General features: G+C 32.5%; 1 protein-coding gene and 1 long non-coding RNA gene across 7 annotated transcripts in view; both read right to left on the bottom strand.

The window, feature by feature from the left end:
• The window catches only part of LOC136029134 (uncharacterized), a 28642-nt gene extending 17136 nt beyond the window's left edge, over positions 1-11506 (bottom strand). For 2 of the 5 annotated variants that reach the window (XR_010617983.1, XR_010617984.1), the window contains exon 1: positions 1215-11506. This is a non-coding gene — a long non-coding RNA (uncharacterized LOC136029134). The remainder of the gene's footprint in view (positions 1-1214) is intronic. The other 3 variants (XR_010617986.1, XR_010617985.1, XR_010617987.1) reach the window with 3 other exon arrangements.
• Positions 1-16216, bottom strand: part of LOC136029163 (uncharacterized) — a 902097-nt gene that overhangs the window by 425030 nt on the left and 460851 nt on the right. The gene's annotated exons all lie outside the window — the stretch shown is intronic.

Below are 16216 nucleotides of genomic sequence, written 5' to 3' on the forward strand. Positions count from 1 at the left end.
CAACAAAAAAAAATTTCAAATGTGTTTTGACCGACTTCTACTTGTGGTAATTTCTGTCTGTATGAAGTTAATTACTTTATTTTCTGTTCTTATTAGGTTTGACCAAATTTCACGGCTTTACTTCTGCTTTTTTTATACTGCACTTTGCTTTTCTTTGAAAAAAGTTCTGGAAAGTTTTTTTTTAATGCTTGTTCATTTTTTTAACTGACACAGACTTCTTTAGGAGTTCATTGTTAGCATATTTGTAAATTTTCTTAGGGTTTTCTATTTAAAAGTAACTGAAATGTTGGACTGTCATTTAACTTATAAGCAGAATTTGAATGTTTAATAAATAGTAGTCAGTTAGCCTTTCAAGCAGTCTACATGAACTGTGCGATTCAAGCCCATTAGAGACAAACAACATTTTGGGTTTATTTTAGGTGTCAAAACTTATTAAACGTTTTATTTTTATATTTCGTTTTCATTGAAAAAAATTGAAATCTCTCTGTTTTATAGTTTAATTGGAGACATAATTGTAAAGTTTTTTTTCCAGTTTTTCTGAAAATGTTTCTGAAACAAAATCTTGGATCGTAATTAAGTTTTGGTCAAAATTTCCCTATTCAGTCAAAATGCTTACAACCACAGATTTGTGCAATATCTTTCGTTGTGCAATAATCTTTAAAGTTTTGGGCAGATTCAGGGAGAATGTTTCAGTCACAGAGATTAAAAACCTCCACAATTTTCGGTTTTCTGAGGGGCTGAATCATATTGGTCTGCTAATCCCCATCCTGCAGACAACATCACATATAGACTTAATCCATCCTTTTATTAAAAAGGACTTTTCGTGTCCAAAGTTTTGTACATATTAAGTTTTCGAATACGTAAATTCCTAGGTAGTCTAAAAAATAAAGAATTTTATTTTTTTGCTTATAAAAAGGAATGATAAATCATTCGGATATCATGAATCATTGCAATCAAATATGTTTCAAAATTCTTGTCTTCATTAAGGTTCAGTCCACAATGCCTTCAAAGTTTTAATCTAAGCCAAGGAAAACAATTTTTAGCCCGTTATTGGGCACTGCAAATCAATGTAATTTTCTTAGAGCAGCTTTTCATTTTATGTCTGTTTTATCAAATCTTGATACCCTGTAGGATGTAACAAAAATTGGGCATAATTCAGACGTCACAAACTGACCTAACAATTTTTTTTTATTTAAAATAAGAAAAAATATTACCTTACACCTTTGTAGATACTTTGTAAGTTCCACACTAATGGAAGACAACAATGTTCTTCAGATATTCTTGTATAATGCTTTCATTCAATCCATTTCGATTTCCAAATTTGTTGTATATATTCACGAGACCAAAGGGAACTCCCTTGATCCTGTCTATATGTCTTGTAAGTTGCAGAAACAAAGCCATACAATAGATTTAACGTAAAACACACAGAATTTACTATGAAATGAATAGATAAAATATCTTAATACCGAACTGGTCTACCGTAACAAAAAAAGAATTAAATCTTGGAAACAACAATGGTCAAAAGGAAGAAAAAGAAACAAACAAAATAACAAAATATGTCATTCCTGTCATACCAAGGCATCCCCAGTGTTGGAAAAGAGAAAAAAAAAAAAGTAAAAAATGTACAACCAACTAGACACTCCTATAACACAGCAGAAGCAACTGACAAAAAGAAAATCATAACAGAAGAAAAAGATTAGTTATTCTTTTGATGAATAAACGTTTTGTTGGTATCCAATGCAGCATTTAGTTTGGCTTTTTAATTTGAATTAAACCATTAGTGATTGTTCATGACCAAGTAGTATTTTTTGACAATACGTTCTTTTTTGAGATAATACCACATAATGAATCACTATTTAGACCACCCGTACCTCTATTATTTGATAAGTTTGAGACATTGTGCACTTACTTTAATTTGTAGTTTTGGATTAAATCAGTAGAAACAGCTCTCGCTTCCTCAAGCTGTATAAAATGGTCAGATGGAACAAACATATGCTCTGCCAAAGTAGATACGAAAGTTTCAAGAGGTTATGTAACTTGAGTGCTTTGTCTATGAATTGTGGTGTTTTATAAACCATTCCATAAACTGCTGCTAAATTTGGTCAACACGGAACTTACGAAAAGACCAATGAATGCTAAACACTCCAATAGTTTGCACCAACATTTACTTGTCGGAGAATTTCTTCTGGTCAACAACAGCTATTTCTAATAATAAAAGTTTTATGCAATAGACTAGGAGCACCACAGAATAAATAACAAACAATAAAAAAACACATTTTTGCAGATTTGGCAATTAACAGAGATTCTGGTGCTGTAAATATTGATTTCATTTATCATTAAATTTTTAATTTTTTCAACTGAAATTAAGGAGCAGCATTAAAACTTAAAACGAACAGAAATTATTATGTATATGAATAGGATTGACCCCTCTTCAACACATCGTTCTTTACGCTAAAGCTTTTTTTGTACTTTTAAAAAGCTTCCTATCGTTTTAATTAAACGACCCTTGTATTTCATAAGTCGTTCTTAAAGAATTGGGACAAAATTCAAACATTAGCGTAAAGAGCAAAGTATTTAGGAGGGGGAAGTTCCCTTCATATACATAATAATATCTGTTAGCTTCAAGTTTTAATGTTGCTCCTTACTTCCTGTTGAAAAAACTTTATTTTTATTTTATTTTTTATCATTTTTAAGTAATGCCAGGAAACCTGGCCCCACCTCCACAGAGAAATCCCCCTCCCCACGGAAATATCTTCTAGACAATTCAATCCTGGTAAAAATTTACCCTGGACAATTACCTTTAACGACTCCATGTGTATGGAGAAGAGAAAGCAAGACATACAAAAAGAATCGTGTATAGGAATTCTGGGAAATACCCACAGTGTATAATTTCCCCTGACAAGTTCACACCCTGGAAACTTCCCCGTGGAAAAGCCCCGATAAAAAGTCACATCCCCCCAACCTGAAAATGTACACATACTTCACAATAACAAGTACTATGTGTAAAAAGGGCAAACTTCATGACTTAAAGACCTTTCCGCTCGGGCTGTGGGGTGGTCTTGTTATATCCAAAGGCATAGTTACTAGACCTTTCAACTGTGACGAGCAAAATGGCTAACTCAGAATTTGTATATGAAGACTTCGGGAAAAACAGGGCGGAGGCAGGGGCCAGGTTACCCTCCAATAATTTTGGTAGATATATTTTTTTTATTACCAAAAAGGGCGTTAGAACCTTTAATTTCCATCCGAATAAGCCCTCTGGCAATACCCTAGCACCACTGGGTCAATACGATCACTCCTGGAAAAAAAAAAAAAATAGATAAACACGCAGCCATGATCTTTCTTCTGACAAAAAATACAAAATTCTACACTTTTGCAGATTGGAGCTGGAAACCACTACAGTTGGGTTTTCCAATACACTGAATCTGATGTTGTTATCTTCATTAAGATTCCAAAATTTTAGGGGGTGTTTCCCCCCTTTTCAAAAATTAGGCAAATTTTCTCAGTCTCATAGCCTTTAATCAGTAAGACCAAATTTAATTAAACTTTATATTTACAATCAGCATAATACGTCGATTCTATATCTATTGGTATCAAAATTCCGTTCTTTAGAGTTTCGGTTACTGTTGAGCCGGGTCTCTCCTTATTTACAGTTCATTACCACGAACTGTTTGATATATCTGAATAAATGAGTCTACTGCCAAAAAGTGTAACCCAGTCATGCAAAATCAAAAAGAAGTTAAATTAAGCAAACAACTTATGGGCAAACTCCATTCAATGCCAATAAAATTGAATTTTTTCAACTGAATAACTAAGTTTCCTCACTCATTTTTATTATTCTACTGTCAGTTGCTAGTACTGTGACAGGACTAGCTAGTTGATAGTACATTTTCTACCTCTGGTAGTACCTCAGTACCAAAGAGCATCCGAATCGTATATATTTGTCTTTTACATGGAGTAGTTATTTTACATATTGGTTGGATTTTAGTAATTTGGGATTTTTTTTTTACTGTTTTGGTTTAAAATTGTTCCCTTTTCCAACACTGATGACACCCTGTTGCGACATAGGCAAAAAAATTAGTCTTTAAGTTTTGGAACCCATTGTTCCCAAGATTTATTTCTTTCATTTAGAACGAATAAATGGAGCCTAAAAAAAATAGTGTAAAAATAGATCACCAAGTCAACTTCAAACAAATGAAAATTATCAGAAAATATCAGGCTGAGATAAAGGCAAAAACATCATTTCTCCTTTGTTGAAAACTAGATGAATTGCTTAAAAAATAACAAACTGACTTTTGAAAGTTTTATTTGTGTGCAATTTTCTAGACTTTTGATTTAAACAGAGAAAAAAGTAAAAACAGCGATAACAAAAAATTATCTTTAAACAGTTAGTGTTTACAGGGTGGGTTACATAGGTTTTTTACAGTTAGTGTTTACAGGGTGTAGAGCCTAGGGCAAACTAAATTTTACAAGGCCCAAAACACTACATATTCCGTCAATATCATATCCCGTCGACGAAATGTTTGATATATCTTAATAAACGAGTCTACTGCCAAAAAGTGTAACCAGTCATGCAACATCAAAAAGAGGCCTGAAAGAGTAAACAAAAAGTAGGCCATAAACATCAACTAACAATTCAACCAATCAGAGTACTGATCTTGCCCAGCTTCCTGCAGGGCTCATGGACTAATTCGCTTCGCTCTATATGTACTGTTACATATAAGTAAAATCAGACGTTTGTTTTCTAACAGTTGGCTAGTTTAAACTCGAAAGTGAAAGTGGATATTAGCATTAATCGATGCATAAATTTTTTAATTATCTTTCGACTTACTAGTATAAAGAAATTACCAGTGATGACTGGAATTAGTATTTAAATATAATTTCATATTGTATAACCCCAACTTTTCCCTTGGCTTCAAAACCATGCCCACTTTCCAAATTTTTAGTTTGCCCCATGGAGGAGGAGGGTCAACCAGAAATGGATGCACTTCCAGAATCAGCATCTCTAAGCTGTCTAAACTGGAGACCATGTTGCTTCACGGCAGTTTCCAGTTTAGACAGCTTGTGATGAAACTAAACAATTACGTTTTTTCTTACCCTTGGGTGACCACATCGAACCAATGGTTATAAAAGATTGGGGAAGGTCTCATTTGAACAGATATTAAAAGTTCTAGTACCTTTTTTAATTAACTGAAAAAATTATGCCATGGAACAGTGGTGTTTTCTGCTATTTTGTGGCACCAAGCAACGAATTTGCCCCAGAGAGGACCCATCTACGACTGATCAAAAATTCAAGACAGCCAATTGATTTAAAAGCGTCAAAATGTATCCACTGAGCTTTTCAATTAAAGAGAAAGTAAAGCGGCATGGCGTCAACTCAAGTCATATAGTCAATTCAAGATGAATGGTTAATGCAGAAATTTATGTTAATGTTTTATTTAGCTAAGTGGATTCACTTGATTTTTCATGATAGGCCTAATTATGTTCAGTGAAGTATAATTGTGTTCCAGCTATTTTAAAGGAGGGGGAGTGTGTCATTGTGTGGAGAGGGGGGGGGGTAATGCCATAAAGAGCGCTTTTCTGTACCCAAATTATCTAGCTCTCATTGAGCAAATTACACAAATTACTCACTAGCAAATTACACAAAGTGCTAGCAGGATTCTATTTTCAGTAATTTTTAATGGTAATAGCCCAGTTCTATTTTCCCTACTTACATACAATATTTCAGTGTCTTTAAATATGTGTGTACACTGTATTCAGTCAGCAGAAAACCCTATTGTAGAGGCTACGATGGATTTAGCTGCATAAGAAAATCAGAAGTTACACAGAATTTCCATCTATAAGAATCAATAATACCTCTTTCTGTCCACCCAAAATTCTATAGTTAAAATATTATTAAAGACTTGCTCAATGAAATTACTGTTCATCAAAAATGTTGACTAAATATTCAAGTTTTGTTCCGAGTTTTAATCACAATCCAACATTGTATTTCTTAAGCCAAAAAGATAAATAGGACACTACCAATGAACTTAAATTATTGATGTATGCAACTTATGAGCAAAAAAATGGGGGTATATAGGGCCAGTACAGCACAACATATCTTGGCTAGTTCTCAGAATGATTTGAAAAACGATACAAAAAACACATATTTTTCAACTGAAAATAAGGAGCAACAATAACACTTAAAACAGACAGAAATTATTGCATGTGAAGCAATGAATGAATAGTACCTTATTAACAAGCAAACGCTCACAATATAAAAAACTGCCGAACTTGTTGCTTTCTGTCAGCTAGCCTACATTGTATATAAAAAAAACATAAGCACAAAAGTACAATATATAAGTATAGTCCACAGTAATGAGCCCAACTGGCTTGTCAAATAAAAATGAGTACAATGAAAAAAATAAGTACATAAGTACACAACCATAAGTACATAAGTAAAGAGTAAGTAACATAAATAAAATGAATAAAAATGAGTAAATGAATAGAATAATGTCAATAGAATGTCAGATAAAAATGAAACATTAAAACAGATATATTAACAACATAAATGACACATTAACGTGATGCATTAGAAATTTCATTTATTTATTATTTCAACAAAGCTCTTTCTGTAGCGCTCAGTTCTTGCATTAATGGGATTTAAAACTGGGATTTTTTGTGCTTTTGATCAAGGTAAACAGGGCTTTGGAGGGCAATAATGGGCTGGGAGTATAGAGTGAAAGCATGGGTTACAACACAGATTATTTCCGAAATTGGTACAAAGAGTAACACGTCGGGCTGCCAAAGTAGGGAGGTGGAATTCCTTGAGAAGGAAAATGTAAGGTACTTTGCGCTGGCTGTATATGATTCTCAGGGCTCTCTTCTGTTTAATTTCTAGTCTATCGGACTGATCCAAGGTAAGCCCGAAATGCCACACCACGCAAGCCTACTCAAGCTGTGGACAGAAAGATGTATAAAGGTGGAGTATGTGTGCTTTTGGACACGAAAATTTAGCAAATAGCTCAAGGAGAGACAGAGATGTACTAGCCTTTTTGACAATAGAGCAAATGTGGGCACCCATCTCACATTGGTAATTCTACTCCCTTCTTAACCTCTTTCTCTTTATGCTAAATTTTTATTTTGTCCTAATTTTTTAAGATCAATTGCTGAAATTCAGGGGCCATTGATTTGCAATAAGAAACTTTTTGAAAGCAGGGACTGTCTCCATCATGTGTAATATAATTTCTGTTCATCTAAAGTCGTAATGATGCTCTTTACTTTCAATTGAAAAAAAATTATTTTTATATTTAATATATAGATAGAATATTGAGAAGTTACAGCCCTCTTAGTGAAAGTTTTTCTCTTTCTTTCAATTTTAAAATAATTAGAGGGCTATGCACAGGGCCTGGGCCTTAGGTGGTTTCTCCACTTAGCCATTCCTTAATGTCAGCCCTGTACTACATTAGAAGGGAAAAAGGCTTTAATGATATTACCAGTAAAAAGGAAGCATGTTGTTAAGAGATTCAGCTGTTAACAGATTGGCTACCTTAACAATCAATTGAGGATCTGAAAATATAACTTAAAAATATTCTGTTAGCTTTGAAGGCTGCCAGGTGTTTTGGAGCTATAAGCCATTAAAATTCAATTATTTATAGCTTTTCAATGACTTAATGAATTTTAGGCTAATTTAAAAAGTATTATGTTTGTTCTACTTTTTTTTTTTGGGGGGGGGGGGCTTACAAGGTTCAGAGTAGTAGGTCTATGAAAATCTCATTCCATTCTTATTCAAACACACCTTTTTGAATTTAATTGTATGGGACTAATACTACTGACAACTCACTGCAGCACCAAACCGACTGAAGCAAACACAGCCATACATGCTCCTCCTCAACCTCAGTCTAGTCAAACACTTTATCTTTCCACCCTCCCAAAGGGGAAGTTCCCCTTTCCCTTAAATTTTTCTTTGCAACATCCTCCAACCCCAAATGGGACAACCTGCTTTTTGTTTGGTCCTAGACAGTTTGCCAAAAAGGACATAAATCTGTCGTCCTTCATCTGCAGAACATGTCCTAACTATCACAACCAGGATGAAAACACACTTTTTGTTGAACCTAATTTTTGAGATACAATCAGTCAGTAGAGTATCCAAAACAATCCAAAAACAATTTATCTGAAAAATATCTAGCAAATCTTCCTAGTTTTTTTGGAGCCCCCATGCTTCAGAACCATACTTGGCCACTGTTATTACTGTGATCTCCAATATTACAATCTTGGTTTGCAGACTTGTTCTTCCAGACTTTTCTCAATTGTGAAAAAACAACATGGACCTTAGCATTTCTACTTTCAACATCTTCACTGCAGCCACATTCTTTACTAATAATACTACCTAGGCCAGTGAAGCTGTCAACTTGATCAATCTTTTTGTGACCAGACATCACCTTTTTGTCTTCACTCATTTCATCTTACTTATGCTTAAATCATCAGCCTAATCTAAGTCTTTAATTCCACATTTGATTCAGTTTTCTCCCATTGTCTTTGCTGTGCCCTTAAAGACATATCCATCAAAATGATCTATATAAATGTGGATAGAATGCAACTCTGCTTAACTCCATATTAGTATGAAAACAGTTACTAGCCTCATTTCCTACCTTAACCACAGCAATGTTATTCTTGTACATAGGACTAATCACTTAAATATGTTTGTCTGGTAAACCATACAAGGATAATACTTTTGCTAAAGCTCTTCTATCAGCTGAACCAAACTCTTGCTTATAATCTGTAAAATAGAGAATTAAAGGTGTAGGATGGCATGGGAACTTTTCAATTATTAATCTAGGAGTGAAAATTCATCAACACATCCTCTACCCTTGTTAAAACAACACTAGCCTTTTCTTAAAACTTTATCTGCAACATTTCTAAGTCTAAAAACTATCATAATACCAAGTAACTTGTTACCTATAGAAACCAGGCTACTGCCTCTATAATAACCACACTCATTCTTATCAGCTTTTTTTTTACAGAGGGGTTTAACTAGAGTTTTTCTAACCTTCAAAGGTTATAAAGAGTTAAGTTGAACCACTTAGACAAAGTTTGTGTTTTAAAAAAGAAACTTCCAGAAATAGACTTGCAGTAAAAAAGATGAGCCTGATGCCTTTGCTAAATCCTGGCCTCTAGGACTTAGATTAAATTTACTGGCATTCAATATAGCTTATTACAATTGATTCTGGTCACTGATGGCTGATGAAAACCATTCTCCTTGAAAATGAATGGTTTCATGTCCACAAAGTGATGAAAATGAGGTGAAGCAAGCTGTATTCAATTATAGCTTGGTTTTAAAAATCTCAATATTGCTGAAAATCATTCTTCAATCATTGATATTGTGTTTTGAAAACCTAAAGTAAAAAAAATAGCAAACTCAAACCAAAACTCAGAAACTTCTCTATATACAAACTCATATATAGGACTTTATTTATCCTTGTTTTATGACAGAATAAGATATAAAAAGCCATCTGTATAAACTTATTCATATTTGCTCTACAATAGTGTCAAGTATAAGAAGTCACCTGTGATTTTGCTCTATAATAGAATGAGATATAACAAGTCATTGGTATGACTTTATTTATGTTTGCTCCTTAACAGAATGAGGTTCTCACATTATTCTAAATAATGAGAGAAAGCATGATATTGTCTTTAGTTTAACTTTCTACTGCTTTCTGTATAGTAGTAAATGACAATATTTGACCCTTAATGTATAAAGGATCTAAAACAGAGTGAGGTATGAAAAGTCATGTGTACAAACTTATTCATGTTTGCTCTATAATAGCATGAAGTAGGCCTATAAAAAGTTATCTCTATGACTTCCTTTATTTATGTTTTCTCTATAAAAGAATGAGGTATAAAAAGTTGTATGTATGACTTTTTATCATTCTAGACAATGAGAGAAATCTTTGTATTGCAGTAAAATTCTAGTTTAGCAACTTTTTGTCATCTTGGAAAGGGGTTAAGTTATGAAAATAATACTTTTACCAATGAATCCAGGGCCAAAAACATAATCTGGGAAGGTATTGCCAAGCTTCTATGTTAACCCTCTTCAGATTTTAGGGTCTTAGAAATCTACCTAGTTGACAGGTCAAATTTGCTTAGAAGTATATTTGTTATCTTCTTATTAGGTGGGAAAACATTTCAGCACAGGGGGAGGACAAACCCCTGGATATAGTCTTGTATCATTAAGACTATAAGGTTATTTGAAATTGTATTCTATTAAAGAAAATTCTATCATATCAAATTAAATTCTAAATGAACCTATTAGAATTTTGACAAAACAACATTTACCTCAATTTTCAGTTAAGAGTATCTTTGGTTTTAGTTCTGAAAATGCAATTCCTGTTATTTGAGCAGAATTTTAAGCCAGAAAATGTTTATTTTTCTAAATTTAGATAATGTATTTGCAGATGTTAGAAACCTCATAAACTGAGATTGAATGCATGGTTGTGATACTGAAAACAGTTTACTTGTACTTCATTTAAGCAGAGGATCTTTTTTGTGATGTTTCACTTTCATAAAACAAAGATTTTTGAAGGTCACTGCCCTATAGAGAGAGAATGAGTAGATGTAGATACTCCAAAATATCTTCCCAGGGCATACTTTTGCATGTAGACAATTCAGGTAGCTAAGAAATAAACTTACATCTACAGTCAGAATTACATCCTGAATCCAACCTTAACATGCATTTGCATTGGAAATGAACCTTACCCTACCCTTATATGTAGCCTACTAAGAATCAAACATTTTCATGTACTATTAGGCTATATAGAAAGTAGTTAAGGTTTATATTAATGGACTATTCAGGTAGCTAAGAAATAAATTTACTCCTTTTAGTCAGAATCACATCCTGAATCTAAATTTAACATTTACCTTTTTGGAAGTAAACTTTGCTTTTGCCCCTATAAATACCAATTCAGGGTATGCCTATATATTTGCACATTAGGAAGGTGGGGCTAAAGTTCATTTCTGATGCAAGTGAATGTTAAATTTGAATTCTAGATGCAATTCTGACTATAAAGGTAAAGTTTTAACTTTAACTCCACCCCTATCCCCTAATGTGCAAATATATACCCTGAAAAGGATCTATGACTATTATAGTCAAACACTGCAAACCCATAAGGCTCAGGACCTAGGCCCATTAGGGTACTAAGTTTGTTCCCCTTCCTCAAATAATTTCAAAATAGACAAAAGCGGTTAATCTAGAATGTGGCTCAAGACATTTTTAATCAAGGTTATTCTTTACCAAACAGTATTTGGTAGCCTATACTGCATTACCTGAACCTAGACTACATCTAGTTATTTACAAAAAGTTCCCAGCCAAGCCAAGCCCAATAGCTCAAAAATAAACAAGTAAAAAGAGCAGGAACTGAAACTAGAGCGTAGTATTCTAAAACAGTGAAATCGTCTTCCATAGGCTAGAGATGAGAAGTCTAAGCCCTCTAGATTTTCCTATTAAATTATTCGCGTTTTCGGTTTTCAAAAATTTTCAGCTACTGTCACATTACCGCTTAAAAAAATTCGACAGCTGAAATTGTCTCTAGAAATAGTAAAACACTATTCATATTAAAAGAATCTGTTTTTTGGGGGTAGGGGATGGGAGCTGAAATACGTCTACTTGTATGCATAAATACGCATTTAAGAAAATTTCCAAGAGCTTAGGTTTGCTTGAATATATTTTGGTAAAGGTTTTAGAGCACAATTAGGCCTAATCAAAAGGAAACACTATCAAATTTTGTAAACAAACTTGTTTATATTATTCTAAAGTGCTTCATAAAGACGAAATATTATTTAATGCATGTAGTTTGGGCTATGTTTTTGCATATTAAGGGTGGGGGAGATATAATAAAGTACTACTGCTTCTCCGATGCTAGTGCTACTCAGAAAAAGGGTATAAAGGTGAAAATTTAAGTGATTATTAAGACGAAAGTTGAACTAAATTGAAACACAATGTGCATGCAGCAGACTCGGAAGCTATGTCGGTTATATTTTTGGCAGTGATTAGCTGATTTTTAGGGAAAACGGTGGCATGCCAAGATGCGTCGCCAATTTCACTCCGGCAGTGTACCACTGGCTGACGCTGATTTCTATTATTAGGAAAAATAAGCAAATCTGAAGCAACCTGAATGACATACCGTTCAAATCTGTTTAAACATATCAGCTTTTTAAAGCCATTTAGAATTCCAAAGGCTCGTACTATACAACATTCAAGTAAAACACAAGACAAGCACAAAATCTCATAAAGTCGAAAGATTTGGTATCTTTTTCATACTTTTTAATCTTTTACTTTTCAATAAACGGCAATGATCGCTTCACTCCGTCTTTGTGTTTTCCTGCTACCTGTTGTTGTACTCAATAAAACCCAGTAATAGCAGTATCTTCCTTTCAACTTAGTGTGTGTTACGAAATTGAAGCAGCTGTTATTCTTTGTACGCCGCCGAACACCAGCAGTTTGGACTCAGTTCGTTTGGAAAAGAGGAAGCAAAACAATAAGCGATTGCTTCTTCCAAATACCTTAAAGTATCTAAACTAAAACCAGTTTCATGGGCCACAGCTAGAACAAATTTAAATAATGGAATTCGCAATGCATGTAAGTGCAAGTTGATTCTTTCTCCGATTTCTATTGTAAGGCACGGGTGTGTCGCAATAGGGGAGAGTAGCAACCTAAACTTTTTAAATTTGGTTAAAATTTGGAATAAAGTCCTGAATTACACCAAATACGAGAAAGAGACAGATTTGATACAATAGAATCTTAAAGAATCCGATATTTCGGTTTGAGATCGATTACCAGTTCCAAGATTTGATAGTGAAAGTCAAAAATTCAGTAATTTGTAAATTTTTAAATTCCACGTAAAAGATCTCGTAGTGTATTTTTAGCTAATAAACATAGTAAAAGTCAAATCAAAATCTGAAACCGAGAGATAAATTTGAAAAAAGTTAAGTGCTGGGTTGAACTGACACAAAATCTCAATTTAATTTATTTTTTCTTTCTGAAATTCAAGTAAATTCATAAAGCGGATATAGTAAAATATGAAATTTGTTTAACTTTATCATTTCGTAGTTTCACCAAATTGGCCCAATTTCAGCAATAAAAAAGAAAAATAAGGTTTCTTACCTTAAATAAGTTGTTTGCTAATCGACATTAGTTCTTTTGCATTGATTTTACCTATTTTTAACGTTTTTTCGTCTAAGTTGAACAGTGCAAAATAAAAAATCGCCTTTAAGAAAACATATTCCATTATGTTGATCTGAGCAAAAGTATTAACCTGCGTTCTAACGTATGACGAATTTCTATGGAAAATTCTGCAGCTGTGGTACGTTTACCCCTAAGGGCATGCAAAATTTTTAGGGGGTACGCATTCGGCTAACAAAAAAGAATCAACCCTTCAACTCTAGAACTGACTCTAGAACTGACAATTTTCTTTATATTTTAGCTGTAGTTTATTTAGTACCTGTAACTGAGAAGGAATACTTAAAATGTCTTGTGGTTAAAAAGGGATATAGTGTCTAAATTAATTTGAAAACCACTGGCTTAGAGTATTAAGTATTAAGTTAACAAATTCGGGACGTATTGAGAGAGATGTTGAACTAAACAAAAGACGCTTTGTGAATGCCGCTAATACTGCTGCTGCTTCTGCTAATACTACTACAAATATTGCGTCTACTACAACTACTACTACAGAGCCCAAGGGTATGAAGATAAAAACTTCAGGGATTATTTAGGGGGATGTAGAACTAAATGAAAACAAACTTCGTGTATAGTATAGAAAATGTATATTCTGGACCATCTAACTCATCCATTTAATTTACATAATTTTTAGTCCATTTTATATTATTTAACGTCAAGTATTACACACTTTGAACATTTTCCATCCTTACCTTCAACATGAAAACAGGTCCCTGGAAATCAAATTTGGTCTCATTTGTATATTTCTTCACAATGTAAACATGAATTTTAGATCACTCCGTCAATTTACCCCATTTTCAACTGAATTCACACCAGTTTAAATGAAAATTTCCAACATTTTCATAGTTTCCCGTCCTGACCTTTAAGATCAAAACAGGTGTTGCGGAATAAGAGTTTAATTACATTTCATTTTTCCTATACTGCCTGTAAAATATCATAATTTAATATTTAGTGGATAATTTTATATCTTTATCTAAATAATTTGTTTTATCCTTATTTTTTCTTTCAATAACCTTTAAAATCATACCTAAATCTAACTTTAAAATTTATTTTCAAGATCAGCTGCTATGGAATCAAGACGCTTAGGGGCAAATATATAAACAATTTCTCCTTTAAAACCAATAGTAATAAGGAGTTTACTTCCATTTTTAGTTATAACACATTTCATTCCTGTAATAGTTTGTTCTATTTCAGTATCTAAATCTTCTTTCCTAATAATTCAATTTTATTAGTTTTCGATTTTCATTTCGCTTAAAAGTTTCTCCATTTATTAGTTAATAATTCTATTAAACAAATTTTCAAATCGAAAATAATTAATATATCAACATTTAATTTGGTATCAAGAACTTCCATGATTGCTTTTCTTTCTGAAAATATAGCGCAGTAAATAATATAAAGATTAGAAGGTACTTGATCTAATAAAAGTTTAATTTCTATATCAGCAGTTGATCCACTTTGATAAATATTCGATTCATGCTTTGAAACATCACAACAAAATAGAGGATATACTGTTTTAAAATCATTGTAGCTTACAATTGTTCCACTATCAACATTTTTTTGCTTATATCCTAACTGCAAAATCCTTTATAAGCGTTAGAATAATCTTAATTAGTATCACTAAAATTACATTTAAAATCTTTTTGTGGATATTACACTTTTTTACTCTAATTTCAAGTCTAACAGTTTTCATATGGTCAAATACCATATTGTTACGTAATCTTTTTCAGATTTCTCTAACACAAAAAAAAATTAGTTGTAATATAGCATTCACTCACTACCCTCTATGTTAATTCTCCATTTGTTTTATTTTTACTTTTATAGGTATTATACACTTCCCATCTTGTTTCAAATGAGTTGCCCTTTCCTAATCCAGCTTTTAATTGTTCCGCCTTCTTCGTTACCCCGGCGTCTAATTAGGTCGCTATGGGTAAACTGGGATGTAATACCGGTAACATCCATGATAAATGCATTGAATCTACTTTAATATTTTGAGCTCCAGATTTTATAATCATATTCGAAAAATCGTTTTTTAAAAAATACAATTTGATTTGTAACGCCTTTAAAAACACGATTAATATATTGACAAAATCCAAATAATCGTGATAATGGACAATATATACTAATCATGAGACTTTCTCTAGCTTTATTAAATCTTTTAAATAAAGCACTATTAAGAGCGTTATTTCATTTTACTGCAATGGTTCCACAATTTGCTACAGCAAATGTAAAAGTGCTTTCTAACTCATTTTTTGCTTTGAAGGAATCAACGGAATGGGTTTTATCTTCATACCAAAACATATTAATAGTTGTGCTTCGACTATAGTCATCTGAAAATTCTAATATATTTTTAACAGTAGTCATTATACCTGCATAATCAATACTTTAAATACAAATTCCATTGTTAATATATTTAGCATCTTTAAACAAGTTAAATCAATTATTTCTTAAAGTACTTCATTATTATTTCGCACATTTGTTCCTTCCAATTGTGTTATTTTATATTTTGCATAAGAATAAAAAACACTTTGAAGAGTCCAAGATTCCACATGTTCTAAAATGAAATTAGATATTTAACTGTTGACATAAATTCACATTGTTTTCTCTTAATTTTGTATATTCATATTTTGGTTGTAGAATCATAAATAATACGCTTTTCAAAAATTTCCCTGTAATGAGCAACGACTTTATTCAGTGTAATTTATATACAAGAAATTATTAAAAAAAAATTTAAAAGATTTTCAAACCGAAGAGGTGGGTCTTCGAATATCACTAAGGTTGTCAACAAGAACATCACCAGGGATGTAGTTGAAGTCTCTTTCCTAAGATCATTGCATCCAAAAAGCCTTTCCTCTGTTCATCAAGATGTTTTTTTAATATCTCTTATTATTTGAGACTATATCTTCTATAGATCTCACATCGATTAACCCTCTTTGATTATAATCTATCTAATATTTTCCATATTCAATCTCTCTATTTTTAAATTATTCCAGTTTAGGTTTAACTATA

The sequence above is a fragment of the Artemia franciscana genome, chromosome 1 (assembly GCF_032884065.1).
Source record: "Artemia franciscana chromosome 1, ASM3288406v1, whole genome shotgun sequence".
Classification (NCBI taxonomy): Eukaryota; Metazoa; Arthropoda; class Branchiopoda; order Anostraca; family Artemiidae; genus Artemia; species Artemia franciscana.